Source organism: Prionailurus bengalensis, chromosome D1, assembly GCF_016509475.1.
Source record: "Prionailurus bengalensis isolate Pbe53 chromosome D1, Fcat_Pben_1.1_paternal_pri, whole genome shotgun sequence".
In the NCBI taxonomy this organism is placed as follows: Eukaryota; Metazoa; Chordata; class Mammalia; order Carnivora; family Felidae; genus Prionailurus; species Prionailurus bengalensis.
The window spans coordinates 59,718,195-59,745,640 of NC_057346.1; the positions used below are offsets into that span (position 1 = coordinate 59,718,195).

A 27,446-nucleotide genomic window follows, 5' to 3' on the forward strand; every position below is an offset into this window, starting at 1 on the left:
GTGTCTGCACGTTTATCCTTCTGGGTGGAGACAGTGTCTTTTGTCCCTTTATCCTGATGCCTAGACAGCTATGAGTGAGACATGTCATGGCCATTAATGTATGCTTTGAAATGAATGAGCTTTCATGGACTGAAAGGAAATAGGAGCCTGGCTTTCCCATCTTCATTTAGTGGCTTTTGAACTGCTGTATTCTTTTTGTGGGGAATGGGGCTGCCTTCTAAAAATGTGATACTTGCTTTGATCCGTGTTTTCCTCTGTCTGGTGTCTGTTGCCTGGTCCTGTCTTTCCAAAGTTCTGGACCATCATGTGTGTTACTTTGTGGTGGGCAGAAACCTTGTGGGGAAGGGAATTGGGGCTACCTTGTGGAGATCTTTACTGCTGTGAATATACGGGAACCTGGAGGGAACATTCAGATCAAGCAAGGTAGCTTTCAGTCAGCAGGGATTAGTGTATGTACTCCTTCCCTCTCTTTCCTGTATGGTATTTCCTCGTTAGAGGAAGAAGCACGTACTTGTCTGTAAAAGCCCCTAAAGTACTCTTTTCTTGGCCCAAGTTTAAGCAAATGATGACTAATTGTAATTCCTTAATCTTAATCAAAAGCCAAAGCTGTACTTCCCCAAAGCTAGAAGATATTACTTGAAAGCTCATATAAGAAACATTTCTACCTAGAGTGTTCTTCTTTACTTATGGAATATGGGAGCGAGAAGAATGCTTTGAACTAATACTTGAATTCTAGAACTGTTAGGATAGGGGCAAGCCCTGCCACAGGTGGCTACGCAGAACTGATCAGGGAATGTTTTGACAGCTGTGTCTAATTGATAACACCCTGTGGTCAGTAGCTATATTGGGGGTCATTTATTTAAGCCTCTTCTCCAGTGTATACCAAACTTCTCAAAAGGTGTTGTCTGAACCCAAAAATGATCACTTCCAAGAATGAGACAACTCCCAAAGGCAGTCTATTTCAATATTGAACAATTCTAAGTGATAATAATTGTTACTGTATTGTAATAGCATTATGTTAAATTTTTTTTAATGTTTATTTTATTTTTGAGAGAGAGAGAAAGAGGGGCGGGGGAGGTGCAGAGAGTGAAGACACAGTATCCAAAGCAGGCTTCAGGCTCTGACCTGTTAGCACAGAGCCAGATGTGGGGCTTGAACTCATGAACCATGAGATCATGACCTGAGCCGAAGTAGTGCTTAACCAGTTCAGCCACCTAGGTGCCCCAACAGTATTATGTTTTGTGCTGCAGTGAGTTTTTCATTTTACCCTTATATGTTTACTATTTGTTTTGTCACAATTCTTTCTTGCACTTTGTTCCATTTTTGTTAAAGAGATGAATGTATCTTTCAGATGTTTTCTTCAGTGAGGGTCAGTTAGTGGTAAACATTATTCTGGGAAACATCTTTATTTACTTTTTTTTTTTTTTTTAAACGCTTATTTATTTTTGAGACAGAGAGACAGAGCATGAACGGGGGAGGGTCACAGAGAGAGGGAAACAGAGAATCTGAAACAGGCTCCAGGCTCCGAGCCGTCAGCACAGAGCCCAACACGGAGCTTGAACCCACGGACCGTGAGATCATGACCTGAGCCAAAGTCGGACGCTTAACCGACCGAGCCACCCAGGCGCCCCTATTTACTCTTTAGTCTTGATAGTTTAGCTGGGTACTAGGCTTCCAAATATTTTCTCTCAGCATGTTGAAAATGTTATTTTACTGAAATTCTGGCTTTTTTTGTTACTTTTGAGAATGTGTTCACAATTTAACTATCATTTTTTTTTAGGTAACCTGCATTTTTCTCTGTTTTAAAGATCTTCCCATGTTGTTTGTGTTCTACAGTTTCATTACATGGTGTGGATTTAGTTTTATCCTACTGGGGGTTTATAGTGATTCCTCAGTCTGGGATTTCATATCTTGCATAAGTTTTATAAAAAAATTTGCGGTCATGGGACAGCTGGGTGGCTCAGTTGGTTGAGTGTCATGATCTCATGGTGAGTTCGATCCAGTGTCGGGCTCTGCTGACAGCTCAGAGCCTGGAGCCAGCTTCAGATTTCCGCTCTGCCCCTCCCCCACTGTGCTCTGTCCCTCAGTCTCAGTCAACTTTGCTTATGGATAATTTATGTACAGTAAACTTTATTTGTAGTGAAAAGTTTTGAAAGATGTATATACACTTAATCAAAAGCTGCCACAATCAAATTATAGAGCAGTACCATCACTCTCCAAAATTTCTGTGTGCTTCTTTACAGTCCATGTTTCCCTTCACCTTGGCTCAGGAACTATTGTAGATTAATTTGTGTTTCCTAGAATTTTATATAAGTTAAATCATACAGTTGTATTTTTGGGCTTAGTTCCTTCCACATAACATAATGCATGTGAGATTTATCCATTTAGTTGCATATACCAGTAATTTGTTAGTAGTATTCTGTTATATGGTTGTATCAGGTAATTTTGCTTATTCACTGTTCATGGACATTTGAGTTGTTTCCAGGTTTTGGATGTTATAAATGAAATTGCTATGCGCATTCATGTATAAATCTTTGAGTGTTTGTATACTTTCCTTTTCAGAGTGGAATGGCTGGGTTGTATGGCGGTATATGTTTAGTTTTTTAAGAAATTACCAGCTTTCTGTGGGGTGCCTGGGTGGCTCAGTCGGTTAAGCGTCCGACTTCGGCTCAGGTCATGATCTCACGGTCCGTGAGTTCAAGCCCCGCGTCGGGCTCTGTGCTGCCAGCTCGGAGCCTGGAGCCTGTTTCAGATTCTGTGTCTCCCTCTCTCTGTGACCCTCCCCTGTTCATGCTCTGTCTCTCCCTGTCTCAAAAATAAAATAAACGTTAAAAAAAAAAATTAAAAAAAAAAAAGAAATTACCAGTTTTCTGAAGTGGTGACACCATTTAAGCAGTATGTGAGAGCTCTGTTTGCTTCATATTCTTACGAATACTTGGTATTGTTGGCTTTTTTTTTTTTAAGTTTATTTTATTTGAGACAGTGCAAGTAGGGGAGGGGTGGAGAGAGAGAGGATCCCAAGCAGGCTCTATGCTGTTAGCATGGAACCTGACATGGGGCCCAGTTCCACCTGCCGTGAGATCATGACCTGAGGGGGAGTCAAGAGTTGGATGCTTAACTGACTGAGCCATTCAGGCACCCTGGTATGGTCGGCCTTTTTAATTTTAGCCATTCTGATGGAGGTGTAGTAGTATCTCACTGTGGTTTTAATTTGCATTTTCCTAATGACTGATGATGTTGAACATCTTTTCACATATTTATTGGCCATTCATATATCTTCTGGAGCAACTTTGTGGTTGCTTCTGTTGGGCACTCATGGCTAGTCCCAATCTGGGACCAAAATGTATGTAATTTTTCTCTACTTGTAGATTTTCAGGCCATGAGCTTAGGCCGCAAAACGACTATGGTTTTGAATTCCTAGGAGGGTTTTTTCTTCCCACTTCACTAGGTGAGCAAGACAATCTTCCTTATTTCCCTGTGGACAGATTTTTTTCCCCTGGTCTGTCTTTATTGAATGTCTTAGCCTTTGTATAGGGATCTCAGCTGCTCTTTGTAGGCTCAGAATCTGTCTCCTGGACAAAGAGGTGGTTATAAATTCTTTACACTGCTAGGATAGCTATGCTGTCAGGTCGCTTTTCCTGGGACTTCCTTACTTTCTTGTGAGCTCAGTTTACCTATGTATCAGGATCCAGTCAGGAAAATAGAAACCACACATAGCTATTTTAAAAGTGAACTCAGTAAAGGGAATTAGTTTAAAGCCTTGCTGGAGGGCTGGACAAGCAAAAAGGGTATCTTTGATGTAATAACTGCATTAAGCAGCTACTTCATCTAGGGCCGAAAAACAAAGGGAAGAAAGGCTGGAGTTCTCAGATCCTGTAAGTCTGAAGGGATCTGGAGGAACTACGCCCTGATTCTCTGAGGAGAGGGCGTCTCCTGGTGCTGCTGGTTTCTCAGGTGTTTGCAGGAAGGGCCTGGAGGAGCCAGGTTTGGTTGAGTTCTGCCCAGCTGGTGCTGGTGCCTCTGAGGGGGGCGCATTGAGGCTGGTTCTGGGAGTTTAGTAAGAAGTGGGAAGGAACCAACTGCCGTTGTCAAGAAACAGCAGGCCATACGAAGGAGGAAGTTCTTGCCTTCCATTTTCCCTTTAGCACCTCCTACAGAGCGTAACAGGGAGCCAGCTGGCAAAGGTGTGATAGGGTTGGCAGAGTCCAAGCCCCAGTGTCACAGAGCAGAGTGTAACAGGGTAGGCGTGGAGCTGAGAGATAGTAACTTAATTGGCATACTCTAAAAGGATGTTTATTATATTTTTCTAAGCATTTCCAGGTGTATTTAGTGGGAAGATTCTCAGGTTATCTCATTTATTATATCAACAGTCATAGCAATAGTTAACATTGTTTTTTTCTTCAGGATATACTGTGAGCAGGCTCTGTTCTAAGTGCTTTACGTGAACTGCTTCCCAAAGTTCTATGAGGTAAATGCTGTCATTATTACTATTCCCTTTAACAGGCAAGGAAACTGAGACACAAATAAATTAAGTAGTCTATTCAAAGCCATACAGTGTAAGTGGAGTTGGTGTTCTAATCCAAGCATTCTGGGTTCCATAACCCACATTCTTAACTTTCTTACTATGCTGAAAGTTTTTCCCTATGTCAAACCGAACTCTATCTTTCTGTAATTTCTACTCACTAGTTCTGGTTTTGTCTTCCTGCAGAACACATACATTTTTCTCTTCACCTGCATGACAAGTGTGCATATATTTGAACACATTTTCGTGTTCTCCCTCACTAAACATCTGTAGTTCTTCCCTCACATTTGCTACGATACATAACTTTTAGACTTTTCACCACAGTTGTTTCATTCTTTAGCTGCGTGGACTCTGACTTTGCTTTTTAAAAGTGGGGCACAGAGTTGTCTTCTAACACAACCCAAGCCTGCGCTGGTGTTTTGGGCAGCTGTGTTACATTCATGGTTCACTGAGAGTGTGACATCCTCTCTTCTGCTTCCCACCATATGCAGCCTGCTCCCTCCCCTACCCCAAGGGCCCAAAGGCAGCCTTTTTAATATAAACTGCTGTACCAAGTCTCTGCCATCTTGTATTAGTTTAGTGAATGCAAACCTTCATATTTAATCATGTTAAATTGTATCTTGTTACTTTTGGTAGCATAAGAACTGTTGAGAGCTTTTTTGCCAGATCACATCTAAAAGCATTGTATTTTCTCTCCTTCATAGTTTATAATGCCAAAGCTTGACAAGCGGGCTTTATATGTTTTCATTCTGTCTTTGGTAAAAACGCTAAAAATGGTAGGTTTGAGAAATAAGCTGTGTGTAATACTACTATAGGTCTTACTTCAGTTGACGGAGGTTTGAGGGGGAATAGTTTTGGCTGTTCTTTCTGCTAAATTGGAGGAGGAGCTATCTGGAATGATATCTTGGCTGTCAGTGAGGGGAGGAGAGAATCAAGGTTAAGGGTTGGCCATTGGGCAATCAGTCATCCTAATAAGGGACCACTTGGCAGAAGTAAAATGATCTGGTGGCTGTAGAAGGGGAAGAGGGCATATTGCACAGCATGCTCCTGGGTTGAGGCCTCAGTAGACAGCTGTGTCAGCTGCCCTTTTCTGTCCTATTTAAGGGCTGATTTCTTTGAAGCCAGTGCGGGAAATGCCAGTGATTGAGCCTGGCAGATTTCTTCTGCCTTATTGCAATTGAGGACAGGTTTTATATGGTGAGGAGTAAAGACTGTATATTTCAGGCTTATTTATTTGACCACTTGAGTGCTTTCCTGTGACTGGTCAAACATACTTCTTTTGCAGGCTATCAAGTTTTTGGTACCCGATGACAAGGTGGATGCAATGTGACCCTGGATCTTGGTCCTTCGTGTGGGTAGCAACTGTTTTGCCCTGTAAGTGGGCATTTGTCAAGTGTCTCACTTCTGGATGGCTTCAGTGAGGGGCGAGATAACAATAGCTTTGATTACCTACTTTTCTTTTTTTTTTTTAAACATTTATTTATTTTTGAGACAGAGAGAGACAGAGCATGAGCAGGAGAGGGTCAGAGAGAGAGAGACACACAGAATCCGAAACAGGCTCCAGGCTCTGAACTGTCAGCACAGAGCCTGACGCGGGGCTCAAACTCACAGACCGCGAGATCATGACCTGAGCTGAAGTCGGCCACTTAACCGACTGAGCCACCCAGGTGCCCCGATTACCTACTTTTCTATCTTCCATGTGGTGTGATGGTGTGAGTTTGAGGGAAACCTCTTGTTCCTTAGGAGTAGCAAACTCCTAAGCTACTGTACCCCTCATGAATTGCTGCAAAGTGGACTCTGTCTGGTTGCTGACCTCCAAAGCCCAGTTTCCTTAGGCAGTGAGCAAATAAACAATGAGTGCCTGTTTTCTCTCTCAGAGAGCTGAGTATATAAAGAAATGTACAATACAGGATTTCCCTCCTCACCAACTGTTCAAACCTGTAGATTCTTTATAGGAATCATAAATATTTATATACTCTTGTGTGTGTTCAAATCTATCGATACTTTATAAGAAAAATATAACAAACTCTTTGCCTACATTTGCCAGTTGTTAACATTTTGCTGCATTTGCTCTCCGTTCTTCATATTCTGAACCTTTGGACTATTAGATGCAAACATCATGTTACTTCATCCTAAATATAATTCAGCAGTGTTTTCTAAAAACAAGAGTATCTGCCTATATAATAACAATACAGCTAGGTCTCAGGAAATTTAGGATTGATTCAGTACATCCAGTGTATAATACTTGTTCAGACATCTCACATTTTCCCAGTAATGTCTTTTATAGATTTTTTTTTCAAATCAGCCTTCAGTGAAGGGTCATTCATGCATTTAGTTGTGATAATTTTGTCACGCCCCTTGAGCAATTCCCTAATCTCTCAATCTTGAATGCTTTTTTATCTGTCGCAACATTGACATTCTTTGAGAGGTTAGGTAGATTTTTGCAGAATTTTTTTAAGTGTATTTATTTATTTTGAGAGAGAGTGTGATTGGGGGGAGGGACAGAGAGTGAGAGGGAGAGAGAGAATCCCAAGCAGGCTCCATGCTGTCAGTGTGGACCCCGACATGGGGCTCTATCTCACGAATTGTGAGATTGTGACCTGAGTCAAAACCAAGATTTGGATGCTTAACCAACTGAGCCACCTGGGCACCCCTAGAATATTTCTTAATTTGGATTTGTATGATTATCTCCTCTTCATTAGATTCAGGTTAAACATTTTTAGTGGAACTAGATAGATTAATACAGTAGTTTGATTAGTGAAGCTAGAAAACACATGGACTCACTATTCAGTTTTGCATGACTGTATATAATTTAGCACTCGACTGTGTTGTCTAGTCTGTAAGCTCTATAGGAATTGAGAGAAGAGGGAACTCAGTAGGGCCTGGAATAACTAGGAGAGACTTTGGCAGGAACATGAATAGAATTTGAGATAGTTGGAGTATATGGTTAGATAAGCTGCTCTTTGGGTTTTACATCCCACTATTTTAAAAAAAAATTGTTTTTTACATTTATCTATTTTTTGAGAGACAGAGACACAGAGCACAAGTTGGGAGGGGCAGAGAGAGAAGGAGACACAGAATCCGAAGCAGGCTCCAGGCTCTGAGCTGTCAGCACAGAGCCCGATGTGGGGCTTGAACTCATAAACCGTGAGATCATGACCTGAGCCAAAGTTGGACGCCCAACTGACTGAGCCACCCAGGCGCCCCTCCATCCTACTAATAAAGTTGCATGTATATCATGAAAAATGAATTTCCTCTTCAGATTTAGAGTGCTGTATCTTCTATGGTGTTTGTACTACTGGGAAGCGTTTAGAGCTCTTGCTTTGGCTTCAGAGGTGATGCCCAGGATTTTGCCAGCTGCCTAACCTTGGAAAAGTTCACTTGCAAGTTAGAAAGACTATTAATAACTATTTAATAAGTTATTGTGATGCTCAAAGTGAAGAACTGCATAAATACTTGAATCAAAATATTTGAATGCCTTGGGGCGCCTGGGTGGCTCGGTAGGTTAAGCATCCAGCTTTGGCTGAGGTCATGATCTCCCAGTTCGTGAGTTCGAGCCCCTCATTGGGCTCTCTACTGCCCGCACAGAGCCCACACATCTTCTGTCTTCCTCTTTCTCTGCCCCTCCCTCTTTCTCAGTCTCTCTCAAAAATAAATAAACATTAAAAAAATAAAATAATTAAAAAAATAATAAAATATTTGAATGCCTTTAGGTGGGGACAACACTCCATAGTTCTGCCATATGCTCCACTGGAGAATCCATTTCTTTTACCTGCCTGACTCAGGTATTTGAATTTACCACTGCTGGATAACTCAAGGCATGGGAATGAGAAATAGAGTCTTATGCAGAGAGAAGTGGGAAGACTGGCTTGATTAGTTCAGAGTGTATGCTGTGGAATAGTGGGAAGTAAGGTTGAATAAATGACTTGAGGCCATATAATGGAGGGCTTTGAAAATGAAGCCAAATAATTTAGATATAATGCTTTAGACAGAAGAAAGCCATGGAAGGTTTTTGAGGAGAAACACACTTGGAAATTAGTGATATGGAGCCTCCTGAGGAACGACTTCTCTTGGTTTGGAGACCAGAATCCTAATAGGGCCTTCCCAGTGCTGACCAAGGCGTGGGGGTGGGGGTAGGGGTGTGGTGTGGTTTGGCAATCTTGCCACAGGAGGCCAGAATTTCTGCCCCAGTGACTCTTCCTGCTCTGCCACTGACTCACCCCATTGACCTAGGCTGCGTGGCTTCCCTTCCGTTTGCTGTCTGATCTACAGAATGCTGGGGCTGCCCAAGATGATATGAAGCTGAGCTGACCAACAGTGGGTGGGATGGGAGAATGAACAAGCATTCCTGCCCCTTTGCCCCTTCCCTGGGTAGAGGCTAATTCTAAGCCAGTCTGCCAGGGATCTTGTCCAGGCCTGGGGAAGCTGTCCACCAGGAGGTAAGTTCAAGATGGTTTCTGTCCTTTCTCTGCTTTTTCGTAGATCAGCCTTTTCCTGAACAGAAGCTTTATTATTTTCTTTTTCTCTGATTCATGTTCTTCATAGTGACCTTTCAATTACTTGAAGCACATGGGTTACTGCAGGAGGTAGGAAGAGAGTTTTTTGTTTGTTTGTTTAAGTATTTTGGGGAGAGCGCAAGTGGAGGAGGGGCAAAGAGGGGAATGGAGGATCTGAAGCGGGCTCTGCACTGACAGGCTGACACCAGGGAGCCCGATGTGGGGCTCAGACTCACTAACCTTGAGATCATGACCTGAGCTGAAGTCGGATGCTCAACCTACTGAGCCACCCAGGGAGAGAGGTTTAATAAACATATATTCTTGCTTTGGGGGGAAGTGATCATAGGTTTCCCTTTATCCAGAACTCTTGTGAACTACATACTAAACAATGACTTATGCCTGTAGGGGCGATTATAGAGAGATAACTGGTGTTAAGCTGATCTTTCTCAGCTACTGAGTTTCAGAACCATTCTGGTGTGCTTTAGTGTCTCAAGTTATTTCCTTTCCCTTTGAAAGACAGCAGTGAGGAACACGGAAATGGGAGGAATATGGATTAGGATATGTTTGTGGATTATGCTAGAAGTCAGAGTGACTGGGTTGCTAGTCCTGACTGTTGCTGACCAGGTGTGTGACCAGGGACAAATTACGTAACCTCTGGACTGAAGTTTTTTCATATGTAAACATAAACAGTTTGGATTATATGATACGGAAGATTTCTTCTAGGGCCAAAATTTATGACTACGTAATGTGTGATTGTAAAGTAACATAGGGTCGCCTAGGTGGCATAGTTGGTTAAGCATCTGACTTCAGCTCAGGTCATGATCTCGTGGTTTGTGGGTTCAAGCCCCGTGTTGGGCTCTGTGCTGACTGCTCAGAGCCTGGAGTCTGTTTAGGATTCTGTCTCTCGCTCTCTCTGCCCCCCCCCCCCCCATTTGTGCACATGCGTGCGCTCTCTCTCAAAAATAAATAAACAGTAGGGACACCTGGGTGGCTCTGTCGGTTAAGCATCCGACTCTTGGTTTAGGTTCAGGTCATGATCTCACGATTTCATGAGTTTGAGCCACGCACTGAGCTCTGTGCTGGCAGTGCAGAGCCTGCTTGGGATTCTCTCTCCCGCATTCTCTGCCCCTCCCCCACTCACGCTGTCTCTGTCTCTCTCAAAATAAATAACCTAAAAAAATAAACAGTAAAGTAATGTAATAGCTTAACACGTGACATATATTGCACATATCTTCTTTGTTGTAGTTGTAGGACACTTAACAGTATTTGTAAGTTTGTCCTCTTCAAAGTAATTGTGTTCTCAGACTTTATATTTATTCTGGTGATGCTGCCAATGCTCAGAATATTTTTGGCTTCTAAGCCAATCTTTTGAATGTCCTCAGAAGTAGCAAATCTTCACTGAACCTTGCTTGGTGGGTTCACAGCCAAAAGATACTATAAGCCAAAGAGTCAAGCAAGGCAGTACATTTTTTGGTGAAAAATGAGGTGTGACTGCAAAACAGTAAGATTTAATTTTTGTGTGTCTCACAGAGTAGACTTTAAAGTCAGTTTCCAAAAGAGTGTTTCATATATATTTTGAGCAATGATTATATTGTTAGAATAAGTAAATAACTTCCTACAGAGACTATTTTGACTGCAGTTTTCATTTGATTTAATAAGATTGGAAATTTTGTTTAAAAAGGTGTCACTTAATTTTTTTTTTATTTTTGTTAATTTTTATTTATTTATTTATTTTGAGAGTGCGAGCTTGAGCCAGGGAGGGGTAGAGAGAGGGGAAGAGAAAGAATCCCAAGCAAGCTCTGTGTTGTTAGAGCGGAGCCTGATGTGGGGCTTGAACTTACGAGCCCTGAGATCATGACCTGAGCAGAAATTAAGAGTTAGGTGCTTAACCCACTGAGCCACACAGGTGCCCTGTCGCTTTTTTTTTTTTTTAATGAAAAAAAAATTTTTTTAAATGTTTACTCTTGAGAGGGCCAGACGGAGAGAGGGAGACACAGAATCTGAAGCAGGCTCCAGACTCTGAGCTGAAGCACAGAGCCCAATGTGGGGCTCAAACTCAAAAATGCAAGATCATGACCTGAGCTAAAGTGAGACACTTAACTGACTGAGCCACCTAGGCGCCCTTTCTTTCTTTTTTTTTTTTTTTTAAGTTTTAATCATTTATTTTTGAGAGAGAGAGAGAAAGTGAGCTCAAGCACAGGAGGGGCAGAGAGAGAGAGAGAGAGAAAGAATCCCAAACAGGCTCCATGCTGTCAGTGCAGAGCCTGATGCGGGGCTTGAGCTCACAACTGCGAGATCATGTCCTGAGCCGAAATCAAGAGTCAGACACTTAACCGACTGAGCCACCCAGGTGTCCCTGTCACTTCCTTTATACTCACTGTGCATATATGCTTGCTTCTAGGTCAAGGTGACTAGATAGTGTGAGAAAATTAGCCTTTCTCGTGTAATTCTCCCAAATCACAAATGTATTGGGGGCCAGAAAGGATTGGAACATGCCGCTGTAGGACACTGTAGCTGAGGAGCCATTGCAGTCCCATCTCCAGAATCAGTCACAAGTTCTTCAGACTGTAGCACCCTCTGCTCACCAGTATGTCAGAATCCATCAGGTGGTGTGGTAGAGTGGAAGCAGATAGTATTTTTCTAGGAAAATGATAGATCAGGCTACTCCATTGATCTTTATTTTTTATTTTTTTGGTCAGCATTTGGGTTTGAGAAAGGGTGAGGATAGGCAGGGGGATGGGAAGAGGGAAAGCAGCCTATCTTGAACTGATTTCAATTAGGCTGATTGATTGAAGGCCTGGAATCTTGTTGGTGGTTTTGTTGATAACCAGTCAGTAAATTAAGGTGTTAGGCAGCGGGGTCAACAAAACATTCTGTCGCTGTATGATCATTTGCAATTCTCTTTCTTTTTAATGTATGTATATGTTTTTATTTTTTTAATTTTTTATTAAAAAAATTTTTTTTAATGTTTTCATTTTTGAGAGACAGAGACTGGGCGTGAGTGGGAGAGGGGCAGAGAGGGAGACACAGAATTGGAAGCAGGCTCCAGGCTTTGAGCTGTCAGCACGGAGCCCGATGTGGGACTCAAACCCATGAACCGTGAGATCATGACCTGAGCCAAAGGCAGATGTTCAACCGACTATGTCACCCAGGCACCCCTATACTTTTTTATTTTGAAAGAGAGAGAGACAGAGAGACAGAGAGAACAGGTGGGGGAGGGACAGAGAGAGAGGGAACAGAGAATCCAAAGCGGTCTCTGTGCTGATAGCAGAGAGCCCAGTGCACGGCTCAAACTCATGGAACCGTGAGATTGTGACCTGAGCCGAAGTCGAACACTCAACTGACTGAGCCACCCAGGTGCCCCTGTAATTCTTTTTTACTCTAGGCCTTGTTTTCCTCATTTTGATATTGAAAAATATACACGCTAAGAGTTCTAGATCTGAAAACAGGTAAGCCTAAGGAAATTTGAGCTGGGAAAGTATCTACTTGTTCTAAGTTGCTTGACTTTTGGATTAGGGGTAGGAGTGGAATTCCTTTTTAGCCCCTAAGTTACAGTGATTTTACTCTCTACCTGCAGTCATAGCTGAGTGATCAAACATCAAGTAGCTGTTTAATGGGAAGCAGGCACTAGGAGCTTTCTCCTGAAAAACAATCACAGGACACGCTGGTCTGGGAGAAGTCATTGCCTGGTAGGACCTATTGTTTGAAAGAGGTGGGGGTGAATTTCATCAAAATGGACAGTGTGGATGTCGTGATTTAGGAGATTTAGAGACTTTGTTCCCTGCTGTGGTTAATTTCAAGCCTGTCTTTAAAGGGATTCTCTTAATGATTGGTGCAATGGGATTCATTTAGAGAAGAAGCCCCAGGTAACCACAATTAGAGTTGAATGGCCAAGAGTAGAGCCATTTGCTGGACAGAAAGTGCCCTAATCAGTTGCTTTTTGACACTTACATCCTATAGAGACCCCAAGGAGAGAATAGGCTGTTTGGTGAGCTCACTAGGCACTAGGCTGGGAGATTTGGGCTCTAAACAGAGGAGGAGGTGACCTGAAGAATCCACACTTCTTAATCTCCCTATTTCTCTTCTTTCCTTTAGTGCCCTTTAGTTTTAATTAAGATTGTGTAAACACAGTCAGCTTGCCAGTCCCCTTAAAGTGGCAGGCCCATGACATTTTTGGCTGTTCACTCACGCAAGGTATGTGACTTTAAATTGGAGAGATTGTCCTCTTTGACAGTTTGGCTTCACTGGCCTGCTTCACTGAAAGAATCCATTAGATTAGGGCCAGTAGGCTGTCTGCTCTCTAGAAACTTAGTCAAGTGAAACATATTTGCAGCTAGTGTAGACCCAAAGAGGAATGGAATAAAATGTGCAGAAGAACAAGAAATATTGGGATATATGGAGGAAAGAACAGTTGTTTTTGAATTGGGGGAACAAGGAGAGCATCTGAAGAGAGAAGGCATTTGAACCAGCTTATAAAAGATGAACTTGGACTTCAGTAGGTTTGGAAGAAAGCATTTTGAAGGAGGTTACACATGGGCAAAGGCACAGAGCTTGGAAAATGCCTGGCATGTTTGGGAAATGTGTTCTTGAGATAGAAGACATTTTAATTAATTATTTTTAGTAGTCTCTATATCCAATGTGGGGCTCAATGTCATGACCCCACGATCAGGAGTCACATGCTGTTCCAACTGAGCCAGGCAGTCACCCCCTGAATGTTTATGATGTGAGGAAGAACACAATCCAATCCATGTTATTTAGGTCTTGGTCTGTTTTCTTTAAGTGTAAGGTCTTAGATCTTAGGGTTGAGAAGGTGATGGTTCTGGGTCTAGAGTATAAATAAGGTTTGTAGGCATCTCAATATTACTCGATTTCCCAGTTACATTTACTAAGGCAGCTCCAGAAGCAAGAAGGCAGGAAATGGTAAGCAATGTACCTTTATTTATTTTTTAAAGTGTATTTATTTATTTTTAGAGAGAGCGTGAACGAGCAGGGGAGGGGCAGAGAGAGAGAGGGAGAGAGGATCCCAAGCATGCTCCATGCTGTCAGTGCAGAGCCTGACATGGGGCTCAATCCCATGCACCGTGAGATCATGACCTGAGCCAAAATCAATAGACACTTAACCTACTGAGCCCCGCAGGCATCCCAGCAGTGTGCCTTTAGACTGAGCTTCTCCACACCCCCAGATGGTTTTCTTAGGCATGTACATTATGCAGTCTTCCTACTAGTGAGTTGCTTACTTCGTTGTTGTTGTTGTTGTTGTTGTTGTTGTTTTGGGGGGAGGGGAGTTCCTTACTTCTGCTAATCCTGAGCTTTTGATTCTACAGCAGAAACCAAAAACATTTATTGAATCTGATTGAAAAGTAGTGTATATTCATTATAGGAAACAGGAAAAATACAGGTAAGTATAAAGAAGAAACCTAATGTATAGTTTTATTTAGTATTTCCTTTCAATGTTTTGTACCTATGCATATTTCTGTTTTGCATAGTCCAGTGTCATATACTACCTATAATTTTGTATTCTGCTTTTTTCCCAGTTACCATTATTTTCATTGTGTAAATTCATATGAATTTAAAATGCGGCTGAAACTATAAATATTCCTAATGACTGTATAGTAGTCTGTCTATCATACAGGATTTGTATAGTGCTTTCAGTTTTTTCTATTTTAAACAGTATTGTAATACTTTTTTTAAATAAAATTTTTAAGCATTTATCTTGAGAGAGGCAGTGTGAGCTGGGGAGGGGCAGAGAGAGAGAGAGGGAGGGAGGGAGGGAGAGAGAGAGGGGGAGAGAATCCCAAGCAGGCTCTGCAGGGCCAGTGCTTGAACCCACAAACTGTGAGATCATGATCTGAGCCAAAACCAAGAGTCTGATGCTCAAGCAACTGAGCCACCCAGGTTCCCCTGAATATGAACATCTTTTAGGCTTTTAACATATATTGCCAAATTCCTTTCTAGAGAATCACTTAAAGCTCACTTGCATGAGGAAAATATAATATTCTTTCTTTGATAATTTTCCACTCAAAGTACTAGGTTAAGTTAACTTCCCTGAAGGGTATGATAATTTCTTTGCCATTATTATATAAAACCAAAATTTGGGAGAGGATGGAAGGAGAAAGCATGTGTGTGTGTTGGGGGGTGGTCACTGTTATGAAGCCCTATTTGCTGACGTGACTTCTAGAAATGGAAAAGGAGACAAGTTACTCTTAATTCTCCATTTATAAAATTGGGGTGATAGCACCTTCCCCTTCTGTACTACAGAAATTGGATGACCTAAAATTTCTCATAGAAATGCTTTAATTTCATGCCTCAGATCTTCAGAAGGGTAGACTCTGAAGGAGAGAATTGGTCTTCCTTTCCCACAAAGGTCATGACCCTAGCTCTTAACAGTTGGCTAGACATTCTAGAAATGCTTAGCTGCTTCATAGTGAATCTTCTGCAAGCAAAAGAGAAGGACAGACACCTGTGTCGTGTTGTGTTGGAGGGACTTTGTTGGGGATATTCAGCAGAGATGAGGGAGCTTACTTTAATTTCATACTATTATTGTAGTGTGTGAGTGAGAGCTGCATTGCTCATCAGGATCACTGAAGGACATTAGGAACCCGGTCTGTTTCCCATTAGTTGAAATCAAAGAGAAAAAGAAGATGAAGAATAGCACATTGGAAACTCATTAGAGTCATACTCAACCCAGAAGTAGGGGGATGTCTTTTGACCTCATTTGAGCGTTCTGTTTTATTTTTTAATATATGTATATTTTTAATTTTAGAGGGCACATGTGAGCTGGGAAGAGGGGCAGAGGGAGAGAGAACCTCAAGCAGGCTCCAGGTTCAGCGCAGAGGCCAGGGCGGGGCTCGATCCCACAACCCTAGGATCATGACCTGAGCTGAAATCAAGACTCGGATACTCAACTGACTGAGCCACCCACGTGTCCTTTGAGTGTTTTAGACTTGTTTCTTCAATATTACATACCAGACCTATTTTTGCATATAAATTTCATTTAAAATCAGTCTAACATAGCCATACTCTGGTCAGTTGGATAAGAATTAAATCCATTAAGAAACTGCTCTTTAGATGTTAAATGTGAATTATTTTATTTAGGCCCAGGTAGTAAATATTTCAGGCTTTGCAGGCTGTGTAGTTGCAACTACAGTTGACCCTTGAAAAACATGGGTTTGAATTGCATGGGTCCCCTTTTATGTGGATTTTTTCAATAAATACGGTACAGTACTGTAAATGTATTATCTCTCCCTTATGATTTTTCTCAGTAACGTTTTCTTTTTTCTAGCTTTATTGTTCGATTACAGTATTAATACTTACAACTTGAAAGATACGTGTTAATCATTTGTTTATGTTATTAGTAAGGCTTCCAGTCAACAGTAGGCTATTAGTAGTTAAGTTTTTGGGATGTCAGAAGTTATACGTGGATTTTTCAACCGCATGGGGTGGTGGGGGTGGGGTGGTGGGGGTGGAGTGGTTTGGTGCCCCAACCTTTACATTGTTCAAGGGTCTGCTCTACTTACCTCTGCAGATCATAGTTTGTTGACCTTTGGGTAGTGGGAAATATATAAGAAGGCCTAGCCATCCAAAAACTGTAGCATTTTTCTCAAGCTTTTAAAGGTGTGAGGAAATAGGGGCACCTGGGTGGCTCAGTCGAGCATCTGACTTTGCCTCAGGTCACAATCTTCCAGATTGTGGGTTCGAGCCCCATGTAGGGCTCTGTGATGACAGCTCACAGCTTGGATCCTGCTTCGGATTCTGTGTCTCCCTCTCTCTCTGCCCCTCTCACACTTGCGCATGCGCGCTCTCTCTCTCTCTCTCTCTCAGAAGTAAACATGAAAAAGTATGAGGAGTCCATTATATATTAAAATGGAAACATGTCAGATTTTTAATTGAAAAAGGAAAGTTGCAGAACAAATTATAACAGTATGATCACAGGTATGTAGATCAAACACATTCACACTCTTTGTTTTTTTATTTACATATATGTACATGTACATATACACATATGTCTTTATACATACACACGTGTACAGAAAAGTCTGAAAGGTTACAACAGATTTGTAACAGTGGTCACTCCAAGGAGGGAAGTGCCATTGGTAAATGTGGGTTAAGGTTTGGTGAATGGGGAGTTTTACATTTTACTCCGTATACTTCCGTATTACAATATTTCATAGTCGATAATGTGTTCTTTCTCCTTCCTACTTGTTTGAATAGCTGGTGGGCCTATCTCCACTGGCCAGGGTCAGGAGTGTGACAGACTAGGACTAATTTCCCAGCTCTGCCACGTCAGTTGAGTGGGAAGCAGCTGCTGAGACTAGAACAAGGAGCACATGTATGGGGGTGGGGGGGGCAGAATGTGCAGGTGGCTGGGAGAGGCGGCCAAGACAGGCCAATTCTAATTTACCAACAGTAAGTATCACATGTCATGTCTTGACATTCTCCAAGTTGCTTTGCCTTCCTTTATCACACTGGGCCCTGAGGAAAATTCTATGAGCAAGTAAGGCAGGGATGATGATAGGAAAGGAAGCAATCAAAACATTGGACAACAAGGAAGTGGGGATAGAAAAATTTTTCTTTTTGTAAAAGAATGTAAAGAATTAAAGAATATTTTTAAAGAATTTAGAAAGAAATATGTACAAGGATATGCATTATGGCATTGTTTAACATGGTAACAGATTGAAAATAGTCATGTCTATCAATTGAAAAATATGTGAACATGTTATGTTATATCCTTTATACGGACTGTTATTATACAGCTTTTTGAAAGTGTGAGTTGAAATTTTATTTATTGACATGGGTGGGGGGATGTTCATGATAAATTATTAAGTGAGAAAAACAAGTTGCAGAGCAATGTTAAAGTATAAACCTAGTTTTTTAAAAATAGAGAAAAATAAAAAAATCCTCTTAAATATAAAAATATATTTGTGCTTATGTGTTTCAGGGCATGGAAAAATCTGTTAACATTTCTTATGGGAGGGCCTGGAGGGGAACAAAAAGGGGCTGAGAGATTATGGATTTGTGGGTTTTGGTTTTTTTTGTTTTGTTTTGCTTTTTGAGAGAGCACAAGTGGGGAGAAGGGCAGAGGGAGAGAGAGAGAAAGAATCTTGAGCAGAAATAGGGGCGCCTGGGTGGCTCAGTCAGTTAAGCCTACGACGTCAGCTCAGGTCAGAGCCTGGAGCCTGCTTCGGATTCTGTGTCTCCCTCTCTCTCTCTGCCCCTCTCCTGCTTGTGCTCTTTCTTTCTCTGTCTCAAAAATAAATAAGCATTAAAAAAATTTTTTTTTTAAAAACAGAAATAAAAGAAGCAGAGAAGAGGGAGCATCTCTTAAGAATTCTTAAGAGAATCTGGGCACTTGGGTGGCTCAGTTGGTTGTCTGACTTTGGCTCAGGTCATGATCTCACAGTTTGCGGGTTTGAGCCTCACATAGGGCTCTCTGCTGTCAGTATGGAGCCTGCTTTGGATCCACTGCCCCCTGCCCCGCCCCCCCACCCCTCTTTCATGCACCACTTGTTCTCTCTCTCTCTCTCTCTCTCTCTCTCTCTGTCTCTCAAAATAAATAAACTTTTTTTAAAAAAGTGTCTTTGTGGGGCGCCTGGGTGGCTCAGTTGGTTAGGCGTCCGACTTCGGCTCAGGTCATGATCTCGCGGTCTGTGAGTTTGAGCCCCACGTCAGGCTCTGTGTTGACTGCTCAGAGCCTGGAGCCTGTTTCAGATTCTGTGTCTCCCTCTCTCTCTGACCCTCCCCCGTTCATGCTCTGTCTCTCTCTGTCTCAAAAATAAATAAACGTTAAAAAAAAAAAAAAAGTGTCTTTGCAGAGCAGAAGTTTAAATAAAACAACAACAAAGAATTAAGGGAATCCACACTGGGCATGGAGTCCAGTGCAGGGCATGATCTCACAATGGTGCGATCATGACCTGAGCCAAAATCAAGAGTTGGCAACTCAACTGACTAAGCCACCAGGCACCCCTGTATTTTATTTATTTTTAAATGCTTTGCTGCTGTTTTTACATTTTAACACCCTGAAATTAGAATGCATTTATAATTGGTGACATCTTTCAATTGTTGGCTATTTTTTTCACATTTTCATTTTCTCTGAAATTGAGATATCTTACTATTGATAGTATAGTTCCATTTTCCTTTTTAAAAAAATTTTTTTTAATGTTTATTTTTGAGAGAGAGGGAGGGAGAGAAAACAGTAGGGGAGGGGCAGAGAGAAAGAGAGGGAGGCACAGAGTCTGAAGCAGGCTCCAAGTTCTGAGCTATCAGCACAGAGCCTGACTTGGGGCTTGAATTCATGAACCAAGAGATTATGACCTGAGCCGAAGTTGGACGCTTAACCAACTGAGCCAGCCATCCAGGTGCCCCTGATGGTTCCACTTTTCAATGCCAGTTTTGTTTTTTTTTTTTCCGTTAACTGTAATCTTGGCCCCTTTCTGGGCTTCTCTTGCTCCTAACCTCATCAGAATCACATCACCTAGACATTATGGGTGGTAGGGACAAGTGAGTGAACATATTATTTGAGTGTGCAAGGATTTTGTGCATCCTTACTTAACTGATACATGTCCTACACGTACCTGCTGCTTGAGAAGCCAGGTAAATATATATGTAGCCCTGAGGCATCCAACTTAGTGCTCCTGATTTTGATTAGTCTGTCTTAATTTTGCTTAATGGTTTTAAAAAAAAATTTTTTTTAATATTTATTTTTTGAGAGAGTGTGAGTGGGGAAGGGGATACAGAATCTGAAGCAGGCTCCAGGCTGTCAGCACAGAGCCTGACGCAGGGCTCAAACCCACCAGCTGTGAGATCATGACCTGAGCTGAAGTCAGACGCCCAACCCACTGAGCCACCCAGGTGTCCCCTGTCTGTTGTTTTTTTAATTAAAGTGTAACATACATACAGAAAAATGCATAAAGTAATGTAGCTCATGAGTTTTCACAAAGTGAACACGTAACTAGTGTTGTTTTAAGAAACATTACCAGCATCCCATTAGCCCTTTCTAGTTACCATCTGTTTTCTTCTTAAATGCAATGAAAGTGTACATAGGGATGGTGACACTCTGTTGGTTCACAGGTGGGTGTGTGGCTCATGGTTATCTTGGGGTCGAATCTGCTGGAAAGAGCTTCAGGTTTGGAGCCAGAAGATCAGAGTTGCATTGTGGTCCTGTTATTTTGTAGTTGTGTGACCTTAGGCAAAGTACTGTTCTGAACTTCATTCCTCTTTGATAAAATGAAAACGGTGTTTACTTTGCAGAGCTGTTGTGAGGATCATGTGAAATACTTTATAGATGGGACACACTGTCAGTGTTAAAAAGCCGTATACAAATGCTAGTCATTTTTTAGTAAGGGAGGTAGAATCCCAAGCAGGAGATGATGTGAACCTAATGTAAGGAGAGAAAATGAAGAAGTTTGATCACAAAATCCATTCTCTTAACCACCTGTATTGCCTTCCTTTTAAATTGATATTGGTGTGGTCCTTGACTTTCTGTTAAAATTTCCTCAAATGAAAATAATATAAAGGGTCTAAAAGGAATCCCCAGAGATTTGGAATTTCACCCAGTCTGTCACTTGCTGTCAATGTGGGTGCCCCCAGAGCTGTGCAAGGCAGAGACTTTGGCAGAAGATTAATACGTTACAGTAGCAAATGTATGCATTACCTCTTTACAGGCCTAATAAGCAAGCCCTCTTCTGATTATGTCACACTGTTCTAAAGGTGACCCAAATCTGTATCTCTAGCCCCAAATCATATTTTTCACCAGCTACTGTATTTTCCTAATCGTATGTCCAGTAGATACCTCATGTCTAAATCCAAATTTTCAAGTCACCTGCCAGATAGCATGATGGTTTAGATTATGAACTTTGGAGTGAAATAGACCTGGGTTTGAATTTTTTTTTTAAGTTTATTTATTTTTGAGAGAGAGTGTGTGCAAAAAGGGGAGGGACAGAGAGAGAGGTAGACAGGATCTGAAGGGGGCTCTGTGCTGACAACAGAGATCCCAGTGTGGGGCTCAACCTTACAGCCCCTGAGATCATGACCTGAACCCTGAACCAAACTGACTCAGTTGGCTTAACCAACTGAGCCACCCAAGCGCCTGACCTGGGTTTGAATCTTAATTCTGCTACTCGTTAGCATCATGATCTTGGACAGGTTGTTTAACATCTTGAAACTTCTTGAAAGAGAAAAACATCTTGAAACATCTTGAAAGAGAGTATTAATAGCACTTGCCTGATAGGGTTGATACTAGTGCTCAATTAATGAAGTTACTGCTTTTGCATTCTTTTTGTTTTTGGCACACATGCTGATCTGCTCATTCAAGCTAGGAAATCAGAGGTGCTTCTAGAATTTTCCTTTTTCTTTGCTTTGCTTACAGTTGATTATCGGGGCCTGTCAAGTAGTTCTCAAACTGTTGCTTTTTTAAAATTTATTTATTTTTTAAAAAAAAAATTTTTTTTTTTCAACGTTTATTTATTTTTGGGACAGAGAGAGACAGAGCATGAACGGGGGAGGGGCAGAGAGAGAGGGAGACCCAGAATCGGAAACAGGCTCCAGGCTCTTAGCCATCAGCCCAGAGCCTGACGCGGGGCTCGAACTCACGGACCGCGAGATCGTGACCTGGCTGAAGTCGGACGCTTAACCGACTGCGCCACCCAGGCGCCCCTAAAATTTATTTTTATTTAGTTTTAATTTTTTAAATTATTTTGAGTGAGAGAGACCACCCACAGGTGGGGGAGGGGCAGAGAGAGAGGGAGAGAGAATCCCAAGCAGGTGCCACACTGTCAGCACAGAGCCCGACTTGGGGCTCATTCCACGAACTGCAAGGTCATGACCTGAGCAGAAATCAAGAGTCGGGCACTTAACCAACTGAGCCACCCAGGTGCCCGTGCTTCCTCTTTTTTTTAATCACTGCTTTACTTCAGACATGTATCCCTACTTGCTTGGAACAAGCAGTGGTTTTGCTCTGCATTGTGCAAAGCTTAATAGAATTACAGAACAACGAAAAGAAAAAAAAAGAATTACAGAACAGACTCAGGAACCAGGTGGAAGCAAAGGGGACAGGGCTCCAAACATCCTTTACTTCAAACCAACTACTTTTATCTGTATCTTGGGTTTTTTTTTTTTTTTTTTTAAGTTTATTTTCGAGAGAGAAAGAGAGCAAGCAGAAGCAAGGGAGGAGCTGAGAGAGAGAGAGAGAGAGAATTTCAAGCAGACCCTGACTGTTAGCACAGAGTCTGACTTGGGGCTTGAACTCACCCAGGTATCCCTCTGTATCTTGCGTTCTATATGAAGATTGAGTCTGGAGGCTTCACTTTTAAAATATATTTTGAAACCTTTCATTCATTTAAGAAATGCTTATCAAGTATGTTCTATGTGCCAGGCATTGTGCTGAGTTCTAAGAATTCAGTGGCAAGCACACCATCTGTGATTTCATGGAACATATGATGGTAGGAGAAAGGAATTAATGAAATGCAAAAAGGCATAATTAGAAACTGAGTGCTGTGAAGGAAAGTACTATGGTGCTATGCATAGTAGGAACTTGACCTGGTATGGAACTGGGAACTAGGAACTAGGTGGTTAGGGAGAATTTACATGAGGGAAGTAACATTTGAGCTGAAATACGAAGGATAAGTTAGAATTAACTAGATGAAGAGGCAGGAAAAGAAAGCTTTGGGTAGAAGGAAGAGTGTGGACAACGCTAAACCATATGCAGATAGAACTTTCTAGTAATGGATTTTCAGACTCTAATAGCAGCTAGCATTCTCTGTGCTAGGTGTTGTGCTAAGCGCTTTACAAGTATTGTCTTAATTCCTTACAATGACCCTCTAGGAAAGTACTATCACTATTCCTATTTTACAGATGGGGAAACGGGACACAGAGAGGTTAAATAACCTGCCTAAGGTTGCACAGCTAATAAGCTCTGGAGCCAGGATTTTAATTAGGCAGTCTAACTCTAGACCCCATGCTCTTAGTTACTGTGCTATGTTGCCTTCCTCTTGTTTCTTACAATTCTAGCTTGTATGTCATACAGAGTGAAACATAGATCTGATCTGTTACTCCCATTTACTCTGTCTCTTTACAAACCTTGATCGTTTCCTATCACCTACAGGATAAAATCTGAATTCCTTAGTATGATGTAAGTGCCTCACAGTTTAGTACCACTTATCCTCATCTGCTACACCTTCCTAAAACCTCATGCCATTGCTCAAATGTAATAAGCTCTGTCTTTGCACATGCTGTTCTCTCTGCCTAGAATGCTCTTTTTTTCTTCTCTTTGGGTGAAACCCTACTCATCCTACTCATACTTTAAGTACTGGGCTTAAATGTTACTTCCTTGGTAAAACTTTTCTAATCATCCATCCCGAGTCGGGCCGTCACATGTCCTCTAAAACAGTAACTTCTGTGTTCCTGTTCTGATACCTTTTCAGTGAAACAGGAATCCTAGGTCTTTTCCTTCCCACACCTGTGTTCCTAAGAGCTCTGGGTCTACCCTTACAGTGCCCTTCAAGTAACACCATTCTTTTTCATTCCTGCTGCCCCTGCCCTGGCAGCAGCACTTTTATCTCTGCTGCTGCAATTGCTACCTCACTGTTCTGCCCCTGGACTCAATGTTATGCCAGATTCATCTTTTGAAAACGTGCACACAAGTAAGCCTTCTGCTCAGGACACTGCCTTTCTGGTGTGTCCCCTAGAAGTCTAGACTTCCCAGTGTTCTCTCACCTTCCTGTTGGCACTGTCCAAGTCTGTGTCCTTTCACCTTGTATTAAGGTGAGTTATAGGTATGTTTCTTTCTCCACAGGATTGTAAACCTGTCTAGTTCATGTTTGAGTCTCCAACACAGTATTTACAGGTGTTTATTTCATGGTTATGGTTGAATGTCCCTGATTAAATTTCATTAGTCCCAAATAGGGAGTAACCCATCTTATATATTTTGAAGAATTTGTATTGCAAATAATATTTTTTTGTTTTGTTGTTTTTGTTTGTTTTAAAAATTTGGTCATAAAGTGGAGGGAGGATTTCAGTTTTAGGAAAATTGCTGGTGAGGAACTCTCATCCTTCACAATGATGCCAGATTCATGGGGATGTTGTTTTATCTAATGATGTTCAAGTTACTTAGCATCTTTAAAAATGGAGAAAATGACACCTAAGACTTGCCCATACCATGAGTTAGTTGTAGCAGAAACCATTTGATCAAGGAATGTGTAAGTGCTTTGTACACCTTAAGGATTATACTGATAAGAAAAGTATAAGTTGTAGTTGAGGTGTGCTGGAGAGAGCCCTGGTTTTAGAAGACTTGAGTTCTGGCTCTGCAACCTTGCAGGTTGACGTTGAAGCAGGTATTTTCTTCTATTCTCTAAAATTGGAATAAACCTGTTTGTTTCTTAGGGTTTTTCAGGGGCGGATTAATTAAGATGTGAGACATAGCCTTCCTTACATTTTTAAAGTCTGTTAAAATGTTAGGTTTGTTGTTGTTGTTGTTGTTTTTAAATCATGGCCACGTTAGACACCATTCCCGTTTATTTTACTTACTAGGAGCATATTAAGAAGTTTGGTTTTTGAGGCAATCTAGCATCCTATTTAGAAATCCAGCCCTTACTAATATTTGTGTTTGTTCATTTCTTTGGATATTAAAGGCATCCTGGTGTGATAGGAGAAGTAGATTTGGAACCAGAGAGACGGGATTCAGTGCTGTGTAGGAGGTGGAGACATGGAAGATAAAGCAGAGGGGGTGGGAGGAGAGGGGGAGGAGGGGAGAAGAGAGAGGTGTCATCTGAGTTTTTTAGTTACTTAAAGCCTATTTTAAACCAGATCCTGGGCAGAATCCTTATTCTCCAGCTGAAATCATAAGTTGTGTCAAATCAGCAGACCTTGCTCAGACATACAAATAGGTTGTAAAATTTCTGTCTCAGGCAGGAGATAGCAAATCTTCAGCAGAGTTGTCACATGTATTCCACTATGAATGTAGGTTGGGACTAGATGACCTTTAAGGTCTGTCAACTTTGAGATTCTGTGATTTGTTGACCAAGTATAGAAAGCTGTTTTTATTTAGGCGTTCTAGACCAATGTAATTATAAATTGCACTTTTGTCTGTGACTTTTATTTACAAAACCTTGTAAATACCTTGAGTATAGCTCCAATCAGCTTGTGCCCCATGCAAAATTGGTGCTACCAGTTTCCAAGGACCACCTTCTGTCATCTGAATTAGTAAAGCACCCACATGTGCCTTCCTTTGGGGTGGGACCCAGTAGGGTAAAAAACAAAATGCTTGTTTCTGGGGGATTTGCTTTTTTTTTTTTTTTTTTTTTGCAAAGGAAGCCCTAACTGGTGAAGTTTTGAGCAGATTCTGAGATTAGTTCTGTTACAAAGATTTTTGTTGTTGTTCTTGTTGAGAATGGTGTCCTGCAGAAAGAATCATGGGAAATTTTTAGAGTGCTTTAGATATGATCTATCTAATACCAATAACCTTCTTTTATTGAGACCCAAGCTAGGGCAGTGACTGTCCTAAAGTCATAAATTTAGTAGGTAGTCTATTGGGAACTTAACCTCCAGGGGCTTCCAATACCAAATCTAGTCTGTTTTTACCACTGGTGTGGCTGTTTCCAGGAGTAGTTGCAAGTCTTTACGTTGAAACTGTTCCTCCTTCCGTTTCTCTTAGCTTTCTCATCATCAGTTCTGTGTTTGTGCACAAACATTGTGCTAGATATGTTGCCTGTAGGGACAGATCCGTTTACTCCTCTGTGACAATGAAACAGGGTGAACAGGTTCTTAGGTGTTTTGTAGAAAAGTCCTTCTTCAGGGAGAACCAAATAGGGCCTCTTGGATGTTATAATGAATCCTCTCCGGGTTTTGATTTGCCCTCTGCTTTTCTCTGGAAGTTACAGGCTTACCAACACTGCTTCATTACTCAGCACTACCCTCTGGAGAGGGAGGGTGAGGCTTGGTAAATAAGCTCGAGGTCAGGGTTCTGAAACAGCAGTCCTTCCCTCCAGCCAACGGTGCTTCCTCCAGCCTTCTTTCTCCGTGGCTTCTCACCCTAGAGATATGTCCAACATCCCTCCCAATAGAAAATTCTTGCCTCTTCAGAGTAGTTTTGGTCCTTTAATGTTTGTAAAGCTCTTGTATCTTCAGAAAAAAGCTCTTTAGTGGTTACTTTTAAGATTAGAATTGCTTTGAGGGGTGCCTGGGTGGCTCAGTCAGTTAAGTGTCCGACTTTGGCTCAGGTCATGATCTTGTGGTCTGTGAGTTTGAGCTCTGCGTTCGGCTCTGTGCTGGCAGAGAGGAGCCTGGAGCCTGCTTCGGATTCTGTGTCTCTCTCACTCTGCCCCTCCCTCCCACATGAGTGTGTGTGCACATGAGTGTGTGTGCACACGCGTGTGCACGCTCTCAAAAATAAAAACATTAAAAAATACTAAAGTTAGAAGTTTGATTGTTTTGATCAAAGAGTTGATTTTTATGAGGAGTTATAGAGGCACAAGGCTTCTTGGAGCCTCTGAGAATGTGCTATGTACTAGCTTTTATTTATTCATTCAATGATTGTTTATTTAAGAGCATTGGAGAATAATGTAGAGACCACAGAGACAATTTGCTACTTATGTGACTAAGTCACTTAATTCCTAAGACTCAGATTTCTTCATCTTTAAGATAGAAATAAAACCTACCTGGGGCGCCTGGGTGGCGCAGTCGGTTAAGCGTCCGACTTCAGCTAGGTCGCGATCTCGCGATCTCGCGGTCCGTGAGTTCGAGCCCCGCGTCGGGCTCTGGGCTGATGGCTCGGAGCCTGGAGCCTGTTTCCGAGTCTGTGTCTCCCTCTCTCTCTGCCCCTCCCCCGTTCATGCTCTGTCTCTCTCTGTCCCAAAAATAAAATAAACGTTGAAAAAAAAAATTAAAAAAAAAAAAAAGAAATAAAACCTACCTTATAGATTGTTGAGAGAACTAGATGAGATGACCATGTAAGAGGACGGGCTCTGGAGAAACCCATTTGGACTCAAATTTTGGCTCCGACACCTACCAACTGTGTGACCTTAGGCAAGTTATTTAATCTTTCTCAGTTTACTTTTCTGTAAAATAGAGATGGGTAATCATAGTATTTGTTATTGTGTCATTGGGTTATTGTGAGGATTAAGCAAAATAAAGCAGGGAAGTGTTTAGCATTGTGCCTGGTGCATACTAAGTGCTCATTAAGTGTTAGCTATTAATTACAACAGTAACAGCAAAAACAATAATGATAGTCTTTAGGTATTTATTATGCTAGGACATCAAGTGGCAGAGGAAAGACTAGAAGGCATTACATAGGGCAGTGGATCTATAAGAGCATTTGCCCTTGCCAACTTTCCTAGTGAGAGGGCCTGAAGGGACTGAGAGGCTCTCATTGGACCCTGGCCTATGGCTTCCTACAGTGAAGGCTTCTCTTCCAGGCTAGAAGGTTGAGATAGGAGGTT

General features: G+C 41.7%; 1 protein-coding gene across 2 annotated transcripts in view; it reads left to right on the forward strand.

Annotated features, from left to right (window-relative positions):
* Positions 1-27,446, forward strand: part of NUMA1 (nuclear mitotic apparatus protein 1) — a 72,752-nt gene that overhangs the window by 931 nt on the left and 44,375 nt on the right. Inside the window, exon 1 of one of the 2 annotated variants that reach the window (XM_043580340.1) lies at positions 8,748-8,961. The exons of the other annotated variant lie outside the window; for it this stretch is intronic. The gene's annotated coding sequence lies outside the window, so the exon portion shown is untranslated. Of the gene's footprint in view, positions 1-8,747; positions 8,962-27,446 lie in introns of those variants that run through there. 2 annotated transcript variants of the gene reach the window in all.